The sequence below is a fragment of the Conger conger genome, chromosome 18 (genome assembly GCF_963514075.1).
Source record: "Conger conger chromosome 18, fConCon1.1, whole genome shotgun sequence".
Classification (NCBI taxonomy): Eukaryota; Metazoa; Chordata; class Actinopteri; order Anguilliformes; family Congridae; genus Conger; species Conger conger.
In genome coordinates, this window is record NC_083777.1 from 31,817,025 (window position 1) to 31,835,209 (window position 18,185).

The 18,185-nt window shown below is 50.6% G+C and overlaps 1 protein-coding gene across 3 annotated transcripts in view; it reads right to left on the reverse strand.

Moving 5' to 3' along the window:
* LOC133118710 (spectrin beta chain, non-erythrocytic 1-like) overlaps nt 1-7,690 on the reverse strand; it is a 106,883-nt gene extending 99,193 nt beyond the window's left edge. The window contains exon 1 of one of the 3 annotated variants that reach the window (XM_061228875.1): nt 7,505-7,690. The gene's annotated coding sequence lies outside the window, so the exon portion shown is untranslated. Of the gene's footprint in view, nt 1-7,502 lie in introns of all 3 variants that reach the window. The other 2 variants (XM_061228870.1, XM_061228871.1) reach the window with 2 other exon arrangements.
* Between the last annotated feature and the right edge of the window lie 10,495 nt (nt 7,691-18,185).

Consider the following 18,185-nt stretch of genomic DNA (forward strand, 5'->3'; position numbering starts at 1 on the left):
GTTCTATGCCGTGGAAAATTGACCCGAATCCCAAAAACCTAGATTACACGGCGTAGGCCATTTTCCATAAAGGGAGTCACTTTCTACATGAGGAAAAAGAGCAGGGATCATGTTGTTTATATGAGAGTGACCCGTCAAGTCAGTTTTCCATGGGGTCAGGTTTCTATATGACACTGGGCCCCCCCCCAGATTAGCATCACAAGTTCAAGGACATGGTCTCTGAGCTGCTTCCTGTTCCCAGGGTGGGGGGGGGAGGAGGAGGAGGGGTATTTATTGGAAAACATTACCCCCCCCCCATGGCAAAGCTTCTTAATATTCCCAGCGCACCGCTAACTTCCCCTCGCGGCTCGCTGTGCTAAAACCCGACCTGACCGGGCAGAACATCCCCCACAGCAGGGTAACATGAGCACAAACACCCCCCCCTCAGCGCGGGGGGGTGTTATTACTGCGCTGTACAATGAACCAGCGCACCGCTGTGTCAGTCCTGTTCCGTTCTGCTGAGTCTGAGCTGGGGCTACGGGTTTCAGTCCATTCCCCCACACTCTGCGGGCGCCCAGCGCCTCTATAAGGCCAGTTCAGCCACCCTCATTCCCATTTGACAGGGGCAGCCTGTAGCCTAGTGGCTATGGTACATGACTGGGGCAGCCTGTAGCCTAGTGGCTATGGTACATGACTGGGGCAGCCTGTAGCCTAGTGGCTAAGGTACATGACTGGGGCAGCCTGTAGTCTAGGGGCTAAGGTACATGACTGAGGCAGCCTGTAGCCTAGTGGCTATGGTACATGACTGGGGCAGCCTGTAGCCTAGTGGCTATGGTACATGACTGGGGCAGCCTGTAGCCTAGTGGATAAGGTACATGACTGGGGCAGCCTGTAGTCTAGGGGCTAAGGTACATGACTGAGGCAGCCTGTAGCCTAGTGGCTAAGGTACATGACTGGGGCAGCCTGTAGCCTAGTGGCTATGGTACATGACTGGGGCAGCCTGTAGCCTAGTGGCTAAGGTACATGACTGGGGCAGCCTGTAGCCTAGTGGCTATGGTACATGACTGGGGCAGCCTGTAGCCTAGTGGCTATGGTACATGACTGGGGCAGCCTGTAGCCTAGTGGATAAGGTACATGACTGGGGCAGCCTGTAGCCTAGGGGCTAAGGTACATGACTGGGGCAGCCTGTAGCCTAGAGGCTAAGGTACATGACTGGGGCAGCCTGTAGCCTAGAGGCTAAGGTACATGACTGGGGCAGCCTGTAGCCTAGTGGCTAAGGTACATGACTGGGGCAGTCTGTAGCCTAGTGGCTAAGGTACATGACTGGGGCAGCCTGTAGCCTAGTGGCTAAGGTACATGACTGGGGCAGCCTGTAGCCTAGTGGCTAAGGTACATGACTGGGGCAGCCTGTAGCCTAGAGGCTAAGGTACATGACTGGGGCAGCCTGTAGCCTAGAGGCTAAGGTACATGACTGGGGCAGCCTGTTAGGCCCTTGAGCAAGGCCCTTAACCCCACATTGCCCCAGGAGGGATCGGCCCCCATTTAGTCTACTGTAAGGTGCTTTGGACAAAGGTATAAAATAACTAATGTAACAATGAAGTACAAATGCAATGTTTCAGTACACAGTGCATCCAGCTGTGTAAATGGAGACCAGCAATAACTATAACTATAACTATAACCATAACCATAACCATACTGATGGGAGCATCCACACTGATCAAGGACATAGTCTGTCAGTGTTTTTATAGTTCATGCAGCGGGGGAAATGAAATTTCTCTGAAGGTGATCCGAACGACATCGTTTGTCACTGTCGTTATAGTTGTGACGTGGACTCTGCCATCCACTTGAGTTAGAAAGACTTTTAAAACGACATATTTATTTATACTTATCATTCTTGATGTGGCCGGGCCTTTCGACCCAGGATAAGAGGATCAGAGATTCTGTTAAATACCCATAATGTACAATGAGTTTCACAGCAGAGAAACGTCCTCATCTGCACTACAGTACTCCTGGCAGAAGCAGTATCCACTTCAAAAAGAAGAACGCTCAAAGCTCCTGTCTGCCAAGCGAGGAGGAAGCAGTGGAATAATTATTTAATCTCCTTCAGCGTCCACCCCTCCTCAATTAGAGCGGGAATCGCGCACCGTTAAAGGAACGCACGTATAACACCGGGCAGAGCAGCACCACAACAGTTTCTATTGTTTGTGCGATAAATTCAAAAAGATCTGAAGTTGCAGCTTGCTTGTAAAGGAGCTATGCAAGCAGGGCGGCTGTTCTTGTGTCCCGACGTGAAATGTTTTACTGTGATATAGTCTACCAGTGATCCGGTGCAGGTGTACACTGCCTGGTAGCTCATTCAGCCTGGGGAACTGAAACACAAACCTGCACCCACACCGGCCCTCCAGGACAGAAGACTGGTTTAAAATTAAAAATGAAATGTGAAGAGAAGGTTCATCACCTGGTGCAGGTAACGCAGGGGCTGGGCCTGACCTGCATCATCACCTGGTGCAGGTAACGCACGGCTCAGCCCTGACCTGCATACGGTCACAGCCCTGCTGCAGTTGTCCCAAACAGAGACGGCCGGTCCAGCATGAAAATTAAATTAATGAATTAACGTTAATCCCCCCTCCAAGGTGACCGAGCAGGGCGGACAGCGAGGGCTGGTTCTGCCCGTCAGGGCCGGGGGGTTCAGTCAAACCCCCCATTCCCACCGAGGGGCGTCTGCGTTCCCAGACCCGGGAACCGGGGAGAGGTCACACGGAATTCCCCAGAGGACAGCTGTGGAAACACGGGTGAAATCACAGGAATGTCGGTGTTCCGGGGTGGGGAGGGAGGGGCGCGTGTGTTACCCCCCCCCCCCTCTCTGCAGGAGGCCCTTTTGGAAGCGGTGTCAGGATCGGGGGGGGCCATGTGTCCTGTGTCTGTCCCCCTGCGATGACAGCTGTCCCCCCCTAAAACCACCCCCCACTGCCCCCCCCCACCCCCCACCCTCCCCCTGACTCACACACTGCACCACGGCTGTCCACAGTCTACAACACGGCTCTAACACTAACATTCTTACTCAGGAGTTGAAAAATGTATGAACACATTACCGAGAGCCTGCGATTACCACACCTGGTGCCAGGAGTTTCCAAAAGGAACTTGTGCTGACCAATCAACAGCAACAACAGCCATCAAGCTCTGTGAAAAGGGTGAGCTCTCTCACAATAAGAAATCCTACTCTCTTCAGCAAAGTGTCAACAAGACTCCAGTGACATGTAGGGGGGAAACAGCTGCCTGCCACCCCAGGAGAGAGACAGCTGGTCACTCCGCCATTTCAGTCACACACACCACACTGTGAGAGGAAGAGAGGCCAGGACACGACAGAGAGAGAGGGAGAGAGAGAGGGACAGAGAGAGAGAGGGAGGGACGGAGAGAGAGAGAGAGGGAGAGAGAGGGACAGAGGAAGGGAGAGAGGGACAGAGAGAGGGACAGAGAGGGACAGAGAGGGACAGAGAGAGGGGGAGAGAGAGGGAGGGAGAGGGGGAGAGAGGAAGGGAGAGAGGGACAGAGAGAGGTGAGAGAGAGAGGGAGAGAGAGAGAGAGGGAAGGAGCAGAGAGAGAGGGAGAGAGGGAGGGAGCAGAGGAGAGAGAGGGAGAGAGAGAGGGAGGGAGCAGAGGGAGGAGAGAGGGAGAGAGAGAGGGAGAGAGGGAGAGAGAGAGGGAGAGAGGGAGAGAGAGAGGGAGAGGGAAGGAGCAGAGAGAGAGAGAGGGAGAGAGGGAGAGAGGGAGAGGGAAGGAGCAGAGAGAGGAAGAAGAGAGAGAGGGAAAGGGAGGGAGAGAGGGGGGCAGAGGGAGAGAGGCTGTAGGTGAGGAGATGCTGAACTCAGTCAGACAGACGGGCTCTATATTTAGCTGTGCGCTGTGCGATGGGCAGGCCAGCCAGGTTTCTGACGCACTGTCCCCGTTTACCAAGACATTCCGGCACATTCCGCCCATCTGCTGACTGGGGAACGGGCCGCTTCCCGTCTGACGGACCGTCGCCCCGGTCTCCCCTGCGCCCCCGGGGTGGCCCCGCCCTTGTCCGGCTGACGGGACTAGCGCAGGTGAAGGAATCTGGAACGCCGGCATGATTCCGGGCCTGTGCATCCCGACCCGTCCCAGATAAACCGGAAAAGCGTCCGATCACTAACGTGACCGTAAAGCTGCCCCGTCCCCCAGACCGTCAGACGAAACCATAAATCAACTTTAGTGTGCAGCTGAGCTCAGGAGGGTCAGCCTAGTTCTGGAGACTCCACTAACACACCCTGCCTCACTCACTACTGCCTGCAAGAAAGCCATCCTCTTCACACCTTCCTTCTGAAGGCAGGTTTGCACTTTTTGAGAGTATTTCATGGGTTCCAAAGCACCAGAGGAGCTCAGTGAAGCATAGAACAGTATCTGAATCCTAAATTTGAAAAAACTCATGAAAACATACACTCGGAAAAATGCATTTTGCACCGGCCAAGATGGGAAACTAAGAGCAGCGACTCTGCTACAGATCTATTTTGCGACCTGCCAGAACCGGCCAGAACCTGCCAGAACCCCGGGAGGAATTTTGGCATGGCGGCCCGGCCATTTTGTTAAGGACCGCAGGACGTTCAGCCACTTCCTGCAGAGATTAATGCGGCCAGTCACTTTCACCCGAAAGACCGGGACCGCAGCAGGGCCAAACACCGCTCAGCTCGAACAGACCATCTCTCACCCCGCTCCAGGGAGACCAGTCACAGCACTCCTGCAGAGCCGGGCGCCGACTGTTACCAGGAAGTAACACTTTAGGTTCATCAATTTCAATCCAACCCAGTCCACAGTGACAGTGGAGACCTGTGGCAGTACAGTGATGTTCTCCAAGCAAAATGTGAGCAATTAGTTACACACTCAGTGAGCAGGTTATTAGGGAGACCCGTACACCAGCTAGTTAATGCAAATATTTAATCAGCCAATCATGTGGCAGCTAACTAAATTCATAAAAGCATGCAGACATGGTCAAGAGTTCAGCTGTCTTTCAGACCAAATGTCAGAATGGGGATGAAATGTGACCAGGGACTTTGTGACTGACCGTGGAATGATTGTTGGTACCAGGCAGGGTGGTTTGTGTATCTCAGAAACTGCTGATCACCTGGGATTTTCATGCACAACAGTCTCTAGAGTTTGAAAAACAAAAATAAATCCAGTGAGCAGCAGTTCTGCAGACAGAAACACCGTGTTAATGAGAGATGTCAGAAGAGAACAGCCAGACTGGTCAAAGCTGACAGGAAGAAGAAGATGGGGGGGGAAAAAATAATAAAAAAATAAAAAAAGTATAAAAATACCTAATAAAGCACTCTCTGGGTGTATAGTTTTACACAATGTAGGGTACCACCCCAGCGACAAGAATGATCCCTTTTAGAGTCCAACTGAGCCAACGTTTTACTGACGGTTTGTCATTTATAAAATCAAATAAAAGGTTTTTTTTTTGGTTTTTTTTTTACATTTTTGATTTTAAACAATTGTGCAAATATGTACAGTATGTAGACGTAAAATAATCAGCCGTAATTAGAGGGGCATGAGAAGTCTAGTTTCTCATTGGTGCAGTTGATCTTTAGCTTACGGTAAGGCTTTGATGTACCGTGTACGCAGGCGACCAGATTCCATTTTTAGCAGAAGACACATTGCCACAGGATTATGTGGCCACCTGCTTAGCATCCGAATAATATCACGCACTGTAATGATGTTCTTTTTAACGCGCATCTCCGAAAACGTTCCTGTTAAATTATGTAGGCTACAGTGACCCGCTCTCTAGGTCATACAGCCAACATGTCAAACGGATCAACCTACATCTGACGTCAACTCCAGCACACGCCACTGCCAACATCCATATTTGGATGTCTGATTCTGAACACACGTCAATAAACGGTGTATTCTGCCTCTAAGAAGACGGTTAAGTAAGAGTGCCGCTGAACTGGAGTCAAGTGCCACTATTTCACACGTTAATACCTTCCTCCAAACCCCAGCATCGCCTGCTTGAGACAATCTCCTTGCGCCACCGTGCAGCACGACCGTGCGAAGGAGTGGGCGAAATTGCCGGAGAATTAAGAGGATGCATTTTCGCACCGACTCCCCGCAGCTAAGCGGAGCGCGGTTGCTAAGGGACACAGGAGGCCAAAGCCCGTTTCCACGATACAGTTTTCGGGGAACTTATCATCTAATCATTGCCCAGGGTTTGGCCGCAGAGATCATTTTGTTTAATGGTAACGTGGTTATTTAGTCCGTTAGCCCGCTCCCGAGTGGCGTGCCTTGTGTTAGATCTGGTCCAGCATGCGGCTCTTGAAAATTAATCTAACTAACCGCATCGTGCTGCAGCGTCGCAGTGTTTCATACAGTGAAACTACCTGGAACCGCGACAAAAAGACGCAAAACTGTCCGTGAGGTAGAGCGGGCCATCGCGTAGCCCTCGCTAACAATGGCAATATAAATGCAGACACCCCATAGGCTACACGTAGCCTATTAGAATTCCTGGGTTTTATCATGTGTGACACAGGCAGCAACATTCATCATGCGGGCGGGGTGTGTTTTTTACTTCCAGCCTGACAACTGCAAAACGCCAGCCGCTGGATATTGCTCGCGGAGCCAATCTGCTCATTTTGTACGTCCGTCTGACACTGCCTGCGAAATGCAAGCTCAATTGTGCGACCCGTCGAGGTCGTTAGGACTGTTTTCATCACGCATGAACGATTAGAAAGCGTATCAACCCGGAGCGCTGACGCCATTGATCGCAACAGCGCTTATTTCAGCACAAATTATATGTATTTATAGAATGGAAGATGCAGTGTTGGTAGCTACCCATATTAGACGCAGAAAAAGTCTTCATCACAAATGAAAAATAAAAAAAATTCTCTAATCTCCTTTTTTTGCCTTTCCCCCCTCATCCACACGGAATGAATCTTTGGAGCACAACGAAACTCAAGTCATTTGAATTCAACATCACGCTCGGACGCCAGCTTCTATCAGTCGATCTGCACGGCCACGCCTATTTGCATCCTAGTTATCCTCTGCTACCTGTTATGAAAACGTCCATGTTGTGACGGTGCACTGTATATACAGTATGCTGTGCGAAACTCAATATAATACTCAACGATAACCTGCACCAAAATTCACTGAGAGGCTCAATCCCCCATTCCCGTTAAAACACCACTGTTTTCCATTTCCGAGCAGGACAACTACAAAACCACAAAAAATACCTTAAAAATGCAGCGCCCTGCAGCAGATTTCACTGCGATGTGCTAGCTCTGCGTTTTGTTGGTGACCAAAAAAAACGCACTGTCAGATAAACACGCCGACAATTCAGACAATTCTTCAGCGAAGTCGAATCATTAATGCTAACTTAGCACACGCCAGAAAAGCCATTTTATCACAACAACGTCAACAGCGCTGCTGAAGAGTTTAGCGCATTACCACACGCGCGTTAGGGATGCTGTACATTAAACGTGTAAATCTGAGCTTCTTCGCCCAGATATTTGTTACTTACCAATCGACGGATATTTCTCGAACTTCACCGCCGAACAAAGCCCACGATGCACGCCTGAGTGCGGGGGAATGAGGACTGAAAGCGAAGAGCAACTGGCGGAATCCGCACCGCCTCCTTCGGACCAACACCAACACCAACGCCAACTGCCGCACTGATTTAGAGAGGGGCGGAGAGATCGCACTTCAGCGTCTCCTCGCACACAGAAAATCCCCGGTTCAAGATAAAAGTGTGAACGTTGTCAATTTAGAAACGGCGTCACAAATAGCTGCACCTTCCAAAACAAAAGGCGGTGCGTTTGTGCAAAATGAGAAATAAAGAAGCGATGCTTCTTTTCAAAGTTTATAAACTGAGTGTGTGTTTCAATCCTTAGTTAGTCGCAGACTAAAACACACCTTTTCAAACTGTATCTTAGTCCCCCCTATCCGATATCCCTCTTGTCTAACCCAAAAAAATACCAAAGAAAACTTGCACTTACGATGACTGTATTTTTTGTTTAGAACAGCACTTCATGTGTATTTTACTAGTTATGGATGTGATGCTTTAACTTATGGAAGAACTTATGCACTTGTAAATCGCTTTGGATTAAAAGCGTCTGCTAAATGACTAAAATGTAAATGTAGTTTTTCCTCACAGCGCTGTGTATTCCAACGTAACGGGGTGTAAATTCATAGTGTGATTTGTTTCACCCACATGTTGAAAAGCATTAGGTTTGTCTGTCGGAAACAGCATATCTTCTTTTTGATGTTGTGTCTGTTGACTGTTGTTTAACATAAGTAATAGTGACTGAAGTATGTTAGGTAAAGGTCACGTTTGAACACGACATATTTCATTGATAAATAATGTGTTTTAGTTCAATTTGTGCAAAGGGTCAAAGTGAAGGCTGTAATTTCAAAAACTAACATTTACAGACACTGACCAGTGGGGAGCGCTGACTATGGCAGGGATCTCAAAACTCAGTCCTGGAGGGCCGCAGTGTCTGCAGGTTTAACTCCAGTCCTGGAGGGCCGCAGTGTCTGCAGGTTTAACTCCAGTCCTGGAGGGCCGCAGTGTCTGCAGGTTTAACTCCAGTCCTGGAGGGCCGCAGTGTCTGCAGGTTTAACTCCAGTCCTGGAGAGCCGCAGTGTCTGCAGGTTTAACTCCAGTCCTGGAGGGCCGCAGTGTCTGCAGGTTTAACTCCAGTCCTGGAGGGCCGCAGTGTCTGCAGGTTTAACTCCAGTCCTGGAGGGCCGCAGTGTCTGCAGGTTTAACTCCAGTCCTGGAGGGCCGCAGTGTCTGCAGGTTTAACTCCAGTCCTGGAGGGCCGCAGTGTCTGCAGGTTTAACTCCAGTCCTGGAGGGCCGCAGTGTCTGCAGGTTTAACTCCAGTCCTGGAGGGCCGCAGTGTCTGCAGGTTTAACTCCAGTCCTGGAGGGCCGCAGTGTCTGCAGGTTTAACTCCAGTCCTGGAGGGGCGCAGTGTCTGCAGGTTTAACTCCAGTCCTGGAGAGCCGCAGTGTCTGCAGGTTTAACTCCAGTCCTGGAGGGCCGCAGTGTCTGCAGGTTTAACTCCAGTCCTGGAGGGCCGCAGTGTCTGCAGGTTTAACTCCAGTCCTTTTTCTGGAGTTAAACCTGTAGACACAGCGCCCCCTGCAGGGCCGGAGTTGCGCTCGCTGTCACAGTCCTGTGCCTGATAACAGATCGCTGCCAGTGTCCAGCATCTGAGCGGGAAGAGTACACGACGATCTCCAGTGAAGTCATCCGGTTTGCCCTTTGAGCTGGTGGAGAACGTGACATCCAGACCCGCAAACACGTGTTTCCCCCCCCCCCCCCTCTCTCTCTCTCTCCCTCTCTGTCTCTCTGTCTCTCTCCCTCTCTCTCTCTCTCCCTCTCTCTCTCCCTCTCCCTCTCTCTCTCTCTGTCTATCTCTCTCTCTCTCTCCCTCTCTGTCTCTGTCTCTCTCTGTCTCCCTCCCTCTCTCCCTCTCCCTGTCTCTCTGTCTCTCTCCCTCTCTCTCTCTCTGTCTCTCGCTCTCGCTCTCTCTCTCTCTCCCTCTCTCTCTCTCTCTCTCTCTCTCTGTCTCTCTCTCTCTCTCTCTGTCTCTGTTTCTCTCTGTCTCCCTCCCTCCCTCTCTCTCCCTCTCCCTGTCTCTCTCTCTCTCTCTCTCTCTCCCTCTCCCTCTCCCTCTCTCTCTCTCTCTGAGCCGGGCACCAAGACCAAGCCTCGGCCCGGCTGTACATCCCTCCACACAAATTGTGAGATGGCAGAAACTGAAAAACAAACCATAAATCTGGGGAGGAGATCTGAAAGCAGCTGTGTGTGTGTGTGTGTCTGTGTGAGAGTGTGTGTGTGTGTGTGTGTGCCTGAGTGTGTGTGTGTGTGTGTGCCTGAGTGTGTGTGTGGTATGTGTGTGTGTGTGTGTGGTATGTGTGCCTGAGTGTGTGTGTGGTATGTGTGCCTGAGTGTGTGTGTGTGTGTGTGTGTGTGTGTGTGTGGTATGTGTGCCTGAGTGTGTGTGTGGTATGTGTGTGTGTGTGTGTGTGTGTGGTATGTGTGTGTGTGTGTGTGTGTGTGGTATGTGTGTGGTATGTGTGTGTGTGTGTGTGTGTGTGTGTGTGTGTGTGTGGTATGTGCATGAGAAACAGCGGACAGGCCTGGTGCACTTTGCCCTGCCTCTCCTGCTGGCTGTACACCAAGGCACTGACTCAGAACTGTATAGACCAATAATGGATAATCTGTCAGGCAGCGCTATACAGTAAATCAGGGGGAGGGGGGCTCTTACAGGTTAGGGCCTCTAAATCCTTGGCTCAACATTACATACCATTCATCTGTAGATCAGGTTTCTATGGATACCTTGATATATGTCTTGATTGCAGAACGAACACCTAGAAACAAGTCAATCTCAACAAGTAGTGGTCTCAACAGGGGCGGTCTGTAGCGTAGTGGTTAAGGTAAATGACTGGGACAGGCAAGATCGGTGGCTCTAATCCCGGTGTAGCCACAATAAGATCCGCACAGCCGTTGGGGCCCTTGAGCAAGGCCCCTAGCCCTGCATTGCTCCAGGGGAGGATTGTCTCCTACCTAGTCTAATCAACTGCACATCGCTCTGGATAAGAGCGTCTGCCAAAATGCCAATAATGAAAAAAAAATCACAGTGGTTCAATAAATGAAACACAACATTGAAGCTTGCGGAGCGGTACTACTGAAGCAGACCGTACACTGAGACACACGGCACGTTGAGGTTCGGGGAGACGCCCGTGCCCCCCCCCCCTCCCGCCAACATATCTGTCCCTCCCCATGACGACAGCACTCGCTGGCCAAGAAACGCCGGCCAGCTTTTTCCTGTGACACAAAAGGGCGAGAGAGACGCAGAGCACACTTTCCTCACGCCAGATAATGGCTTTCCAAGGTTGTAAAAACACGTAGAGCGCCAATACGGCCGTGTGTGGAGTGAGGAGAAGGGTTTCAGTGTCGTTATGGGTGTGGAGGTGAGCAGCACAATAAGGGTCACGAACAGGCTCTAACTAATGACTGTTGTGGCATACATGAGGTCAGGGAAAACGGCAATACTAATTCATTCACTTCAGTCAACAGTGTCTGTAAAGGATTCTTATAGTTAACCACCAGCATCAGCATTTGGAAAATAATAATCATTTATATAATTTATATAACCTGAAGCAGAGTTCAGTAATGAGTTCACAAATGTCTGACTCTCCTGAGGTACTATAAAAACATGCGTTGCTTGTGGTTTATTTGTCGTTTCATCGGGTGGGGGGTGTTAGTCACTAGAGTCCCACATCCCGTTCTCCATTCATTAAAAGTGACATCATTAGCCGTCATCAGCTCCGCCCATTTCAAATTATTCCACCAATCTGCTGCCCTACCAAATCTCCACTTATTTAAAATGATTCCACCAAATATCCTCTTATTTAAAATGATTCCACCAAATTTCCACTTATTTAAAATAATTCCACCAAATCTCCACTTATTTAAAATGATTCCACCAAATTTACTCCACCAAATAAAAATGACTCCTCCAATCCTCTCGACCTCTCATTTCACTTAATTAATGACTCCAGTCGGCTCCGCATATTGATCCCTACAGAGACGGTGTTATGACCTCTGACTGAGGATGAAGATGCTAATTGTAGACCGCAGATCTTCAGAGGAGAGCAGGTTCTGAAGGGGCTAGTCTGTACTGCAGATCTTCAGAGGAGAGCAGGTTCTGAAGGGACTAGTCCGTACTGCAGATCTTCAGAGGAGAGCAGGTTCTGAAGGGGCTAGTCCGTACTGCAGATCTTCAGAGGAGAGCAGGTTCTGAAGGGGCTAGTCTGTACTGCAGATCTTCAGAGGAGAGCAGGTTCTGAAGGGGCTAGTCCGTACTGCAGATCTTCAGAGGAGAGCAGGTTCTGAAGGGGCTAGTCCGTACTGCAGATCTTCAGAGGAGAGCAGGTTCTGAAGGGGCTAGTCTCTACTGCAGCTCTTCAGAGGAGAGCAGGTTCTGAAGGGGCTAGTCTGTACTGCAGATCTTCAGAGGAGAGCAGGTTCTGAAGGGGCTAGTCCGTACTGCAGATCTTCAGAGGAGAGCAGGTTCTGAAGGGGCTAGTCCGTACTGCAGATCTTCAGAGGAGAGCAGGTTCTGAAGGGGCTAGTCTGTACTGCAGATCTTCAGAGGAGAGCAGGTTCTGAAGGGGCTAGTCTTTACTGCAGCTCTTCAGAGGAGAGCAGGTTCTGAAGGGGCTAGTCCGTACTGCAGATCTTCAGAGGAGAGCAGGTTCTGAAGGGGCTAGTCCGTACTGCAGATCTTCAGAGGAGAGCAGGTTCTGAAGGGGCTAGTCCGTACTGCAGCTCTTCAGAGGAGAGCAGGATCTGGGGGGGTTAGTCCGTACTGCAGCTCTTCAGAGGAGAGCAGGATCTGGGGGGGTTAGTCCGTACTGCAGCTCTTCAGAGGAGAGCAGGATCTGGGGGGGTTAGTCCGTACTGCAGCTCTTCAGAGGAAAGCAGGATCTGGGGGGGTTAGTCCGGCTCTCGGATCAAGGCCCACAGTTACCATGCCGACACCGGGGCCAACAGGTGGACAGGAGGACAGGAGGACAGGAGGACAGGTGGACAGGAGGACAGGAGGACAGGTGGACAGGAGGACAGGAGGACAGGAGGACAGGAGGAAGGGGACGGACCTACAGAGGGGACAGACAGACGGCAGGTATCCAAGCAACTTGCCTCACAGAGGACATGTATCCACTACTCCCTCCTCCATTTTGATTCTTTGTAAATCTATTTCTTAAGTCAAATGTAGAATTGATCTACGTCAACTTTGTACAAGAGGTAAAAACATTTTGGTATTTTCAATATTGTCTTAGGTGTCAAAAACATGCTGCAGAGAAAATATATTTAAAAAATATTATTCATTGTATTTTTATTGAGTGTCCCTTGCAGTGAAGTTTTCACCTTAGTAGCATATGGGTATGACAGTAAGACTGACAGGATGAACATGACTTCCCGGGTCCTAGCAGGAAATTCAAGTTTCACAAAAGCATGTTTTCATAAGCACATCCACGCCAGAGGCCACTGCCATTCTCCATATACTCATCCAGGCACTCACACACGCAGACACAGCTCTAGTGTGAGTGTGAAACGCGAACACATAAATAATGAATTCAGAATAAATTAGAAAAAGAGCAAGCACACTGCAAAACATTGTTTTTAAAAGAAGCCTTTTTTTAGTCCGCTGTGAACTTTTCCAGCCATGCCACCCACCACCCTCTTTGGAGAATGATAATTGCAGAGTGGCTCTCTCCGTATTGTACGCCGTGTCAAATGTCATCACAGGGAGGTGGGAGTCTTTAGAGTCTGTCAGGGGTTGCTACGCAACGACAGTGCCCATGCAGGCATTCTGTAGGTAAATTGCGCCGTAAAATAAGGGCTGAATTATTGGGAGATGTTAATGTCTTCATATAAAATTAACCTATATTCAACAAGTGGGCTTACATAATCATTTGTTATACAGTTACACAATTGGGACTGGAAGCTGTAGGGATGATTAAATACTGTCATTATTTCCTCTGAAATTTGCATTAGAACACAGCCCTCATGAGTACGTCACCAGGGTAACGAGTGCGCTAAATATCGTCACTTTAACCCAGTTAATACAGGCCCGAATGGGACTGCAGTTACTCCATACTCCAGAGTTTAACACTGAACATCGTACTCGGAGTAGGATCATCGACTGCTTCTTTAATCTCAGCGAGGAACAGTATTGCCTTCTAAAATCATTTTATTGATCCTGAGGAGCTTCTGCGAGTTCTCCGCTCGCTGTGTGTTTCAGGAAAATCACGAGTGAAAGATATTGTGAGAAGGAAAGTCCTGGTGAAAAGCTCTTCTGTATGAACTGAATCTCTGCTCACCTCTGCACTCTTTTGGAGATTCTCCACTCTCTTCTGTCCCTGTAAAGACAGCTAGAATGAGTGTCCTGGGTTTCTGGATTTGTCTCAGAGAGCCTTTAAGGAGGCCCTGGAGCGTGGAGGGAGGGGGGAGGGAGAGAGGGGGGGTCTGAGCCCCCAGTGACAGGCAGGTCCTCCGCAGCGGAGCAGAGACCAGAGAAGAAGAATCTCCCGTCTTTGTTCCGTCTCCGCCCCTTAAATAAAGCCTGTCAGAGCCGTTACCATGGACACGGGATGGCTGTATCCAGGCTAGCTTCAGAAGTGGAACAGAGAGAGTGTGTGTGTGTGTGTGTGTGAGTGCGAGAGAGTGAGTGTGTGTGTGTGTGTGTGTGTGTGTGAGTGGTTGGATGGGGGGGTTGTGTGAGTGAGTGGTTGGATGGGGGGGTTGTGTGGGAGGAGAGAAGGTCAAGGGGGAGTTCCTCTGACACAGTGAGAGTGTAGAGGGGAGGTTTGGGATGGGGGGGTGGGGGTGGGGGGGGGTACTGTCCTTGGCAGCTATAACAGTGCCTCCATCTGCCCGTGATTGGCCGGAATCCTGAGCCGCGGAGAATGCCACCATTGTGCCATGCAGAGAAAAGGACAGAAACACCACGAACGCATCAGAACCCCCCCTGGAACCGACCCAGGGCCTCTGAGACACGGCACCCCCTCTGGACCCGACCCAGGGACACACTGCATCCCTCCTGGACCCGACCCAGGACCTCTGAGACACGGCACCCCCCCTGGACCCGACCCAGGGACACACTGCATCCCTCCTGGACCCGACCCAGGGCCTCTGAGACACGGCACCCCCCCTGGACCCGACCCAGGGCCTCTGAGACACGGCACCCCCCCTGGACCCGACCCAGGACCTCTGAGACACGGCACCCCCCCTGGACCCGACCCAGGGACACACTGCATCCCTCCTGGACCTGAGAGTCTACGCTGCATGGCTGGGACCCAGAAGGTTGGTGTTCCCCGGTGTCGCCACAAAAACATCCGCACAGCTGTCAGGACCTCGAGCAAAGCCTTGAACCCCTGCATTGCTCCAGGTGGAATTGGCCCTAATTAACTGTAAGTCGCTTTGGATAAAAGCATCAGCTAAATAACTAATGTAATGAAATGTTAACGAACGTCCTGCTGGATTTAGGGGCGCAGGGTGGGGTTCAGCACCACTTAATGCCCCGGCTGGACCCCGCAGTGTGGGGGTTAAGGGCCTCGCTCAAGAGCCCTAGAGCTGGGCGGATCTTATCGTGGCTACACCGGGGCTTGAACCCCCAACCTCCCGGGTCCCAGTCATGCACCTTAACCACGAGGCTCCAGGCTTGCAGTACGCTTGACATTATTCCCAGCATGCCCCTCACCACCGTGTGGCCCCCACAGGCTAATCCACAGCCCCTCCGTGCGGGCGGGGTCCTCGGAACCCCCTCCGCGTGCTGACTCCGGACAAACCGGAACGGCAGCTCCGGATGGGAGCGGGAATAATGCTGCGTGTCTTTAGCGAGACGCTGGAGCAGACGCCGGGCTTTGTCCTGCTTAAGCAGTTAAGCCCCCGCCCTGGGGAGGCCCCCGCCCCCACAGGGAGGACCGAGCCGGATCATTTTCCACAGCGCTCCGGCCGGAATCTGACCCCGCAGCTCCGGGGCTTCCGGAATATCAGCCGGGAACACCGGGAATCATCCTGAGCAAGCCTTAATCTTCAGACACAGATCACGCTTAGTCCTAGACTAAAGTATATTTTCAAAGGAGATCCTCCATACAAAACTCAATTTAATCCAGGAGTAAGAGGAACCTGTCCAATGTCCTCTGACTGCCGTAGGAATCAGTAGTACCATCAGACACATCAGCGCATCATTATTTAACCTCTATACGGAGCCACCCAGTGAACCTCTTCTGGGGTGAAAGGTTAGGCATCTCGGTGTTGGGGAATAAACCCTGAGCTGCACCAGGGTGAACCCCGTCCGTGTCTCAGAGCGTCTGAACCCCAGATTTCCCCTCTGGGCCCTCAGAGCTGTAATTTGGTCTTCGTGGAGATTGATTAAAAATAGAAGTTTAAGAAAAACAAGCAGTGGAAAACGTCCTGCTCTGGGCAGGAAGTGAAGTCATGGCCACTTTCCCTGGAAAGCACAAAGCGGGACCTCATTTCCCCCGGGACACGCCCTCAGATCCCCACAGGGAAGGGGGCGGGGTTAATCCTGTGTGCGGCGTTCAGGGAGGGGTGTGGCTACACCCAGGACTCCCCCCCCACCCCGCACTGGTGGACTGTGGTGTGAAAAGAACAACTGGGTGATACTCGTGATAACCACCCTGTCTGGCACCAACAATCATTCCACGGTCAAAGTCACTTAGATCACATTTTCATTCCATTCTGACATTCGGTCTGAAAAACAGCTGAACCTCTTGACCATGCCGGCATGCTATTATGCATTTAGTTGCTGCCGCATGACTGGCTGATTACATTTTTGCACTAACAAGCTGGTGTACAGATCTACCTAAAAGTGCTCAGTTAGTGTATATTCAGACTTAAAATCTTTTGAGCAGGAGCTAATATTTCCTACTTGAGATAGAGAGAGAAAAAAAGACTAAAACACTTGAGACATTTTTTTCTTTGCAGTGTTTGAACTTGACCGATCAGAGTCTAATAGAATCTGAGAACAGTTCTGTCCACGCCGGTTAATTTTCACTTTAATACTCGAAAGGTACAGTCACGTGAAAGAATAATTCTGCTGTGAATATCGGTGAAAATAGTGCAGATGCTACATTTTAAAAAGTTCCACAGAAATGACACCGGAACAAAAAAGCTGTGTTACAGCTGGAATAACAGCTGGGCATTGGGCCCAGGTCAGCCGTAAAGGCAGCATTAGAGGAGACTCTTTTCAGTAATCTAATTAGAGGCCTCTGTAACCATGGCTCCCTGCAGGGAGCAGGGGGCTCTGGCCGGCCCGTGTCGTGTGTGTTTTGTGAAAGAGGCGCGCGGACAATACCAGCGCTGTGTAACGTCTGGGGACAGACGTGATGTCACCGAGCCTGCGGGACACAATGTGGGACACACAGCGCCCCCACGGGACGCCTTTCAACAATCAGCGCATTCATAACGCCGTGTGCTGCACCTACGAGTGTTACACTGCGTCTGTGTGTGAGTGTGTGTGTGTGTGTGTGTGTGTGCGCTGTGTGAGCGTGTGTGTGTGTGTGAGCGTGTGTGTGTGTGTGTGGGTGTGTGTGTGTGAGCGTGTGTCTGTGTGTGAGCGTGTGTGTGAGCGCGTGTGTGTGTGTGTGTGTGTGTGAGTGCTGTGTGAGCGTTGTGTGTGTGTGTGTGTGTGTGTGTGTGTGTGTGTGTGTGAGCGTGTGTGAGCACTGTGTGAGCGCTGTGTGTGAGCGTGTGTGTGTGTGTGTGTGAGTGTGTGAGTGTGTGTGTGTGAGTGTGTGTGAGCGTGTGTGTGTGAGTGTGTGTGGGCGTGTGTGTGTGTGTGTGGGCGTGTGTGTGTGAGTGTGTGTGTGTGAGTGTGTGTGTGTGGGCGCTGTGTGTGCGTGTGAAGGAGCTTGGCAACAGGAACAGGCTGGGTAACGATATTGCCTGTGCATGACCAAATTTCAGTGATTCATTTGAATTCCTTGAGTAGCTGTTAATTAGACCACTTAGGAAATGTTGATACGGTAAGAAACCTACATTAACACCTGAGATGATTAAAATGTTCAAGCAGTCAGAAACCTACATTATTAAAACCTGAGATTAAGCAGTGCACATCCGTAGTGTGTAAAGCTTTGATTTGATTAACTGAGGCTCTTAGTATCGAAGTGTGTGCAGTGCACTGCTTTCTATCACAAAATCTAACCCATTGCACGACAAAAAGAACACATTTGAGGGCAAGGTCCTTTATTTGGGAGACCTGTCCTGAGATGAGTGCTATGATATGATGTCATCCACTTACAGACAACGCAAGTACTTCCTCAATGCTTTTCAAAAGCATTAGTGCTCTTACAGATCCCAGACCATGGGGCCCATCCACACACTGGAGCAGAGCCTTAACAGATACCAGACCATGGGGCCCATCCACACACTGGAACAGAGCCTTAACAGATACCAGACCATGGGGCCCATCCACACACTGGAACAGAGCCTTAAACAGATACCAGACCGTGGGGCCCATCCACACACTGGAACAGAGCCTTAACAGATACCAGACCATGGGGCCCATCCACACACTGGAACAGAGCCTTAAACAGATACCAGACCATGGGGCCCATCTACACACTGGAACAGGGCCTTAACAGATACCAGACCATCTCA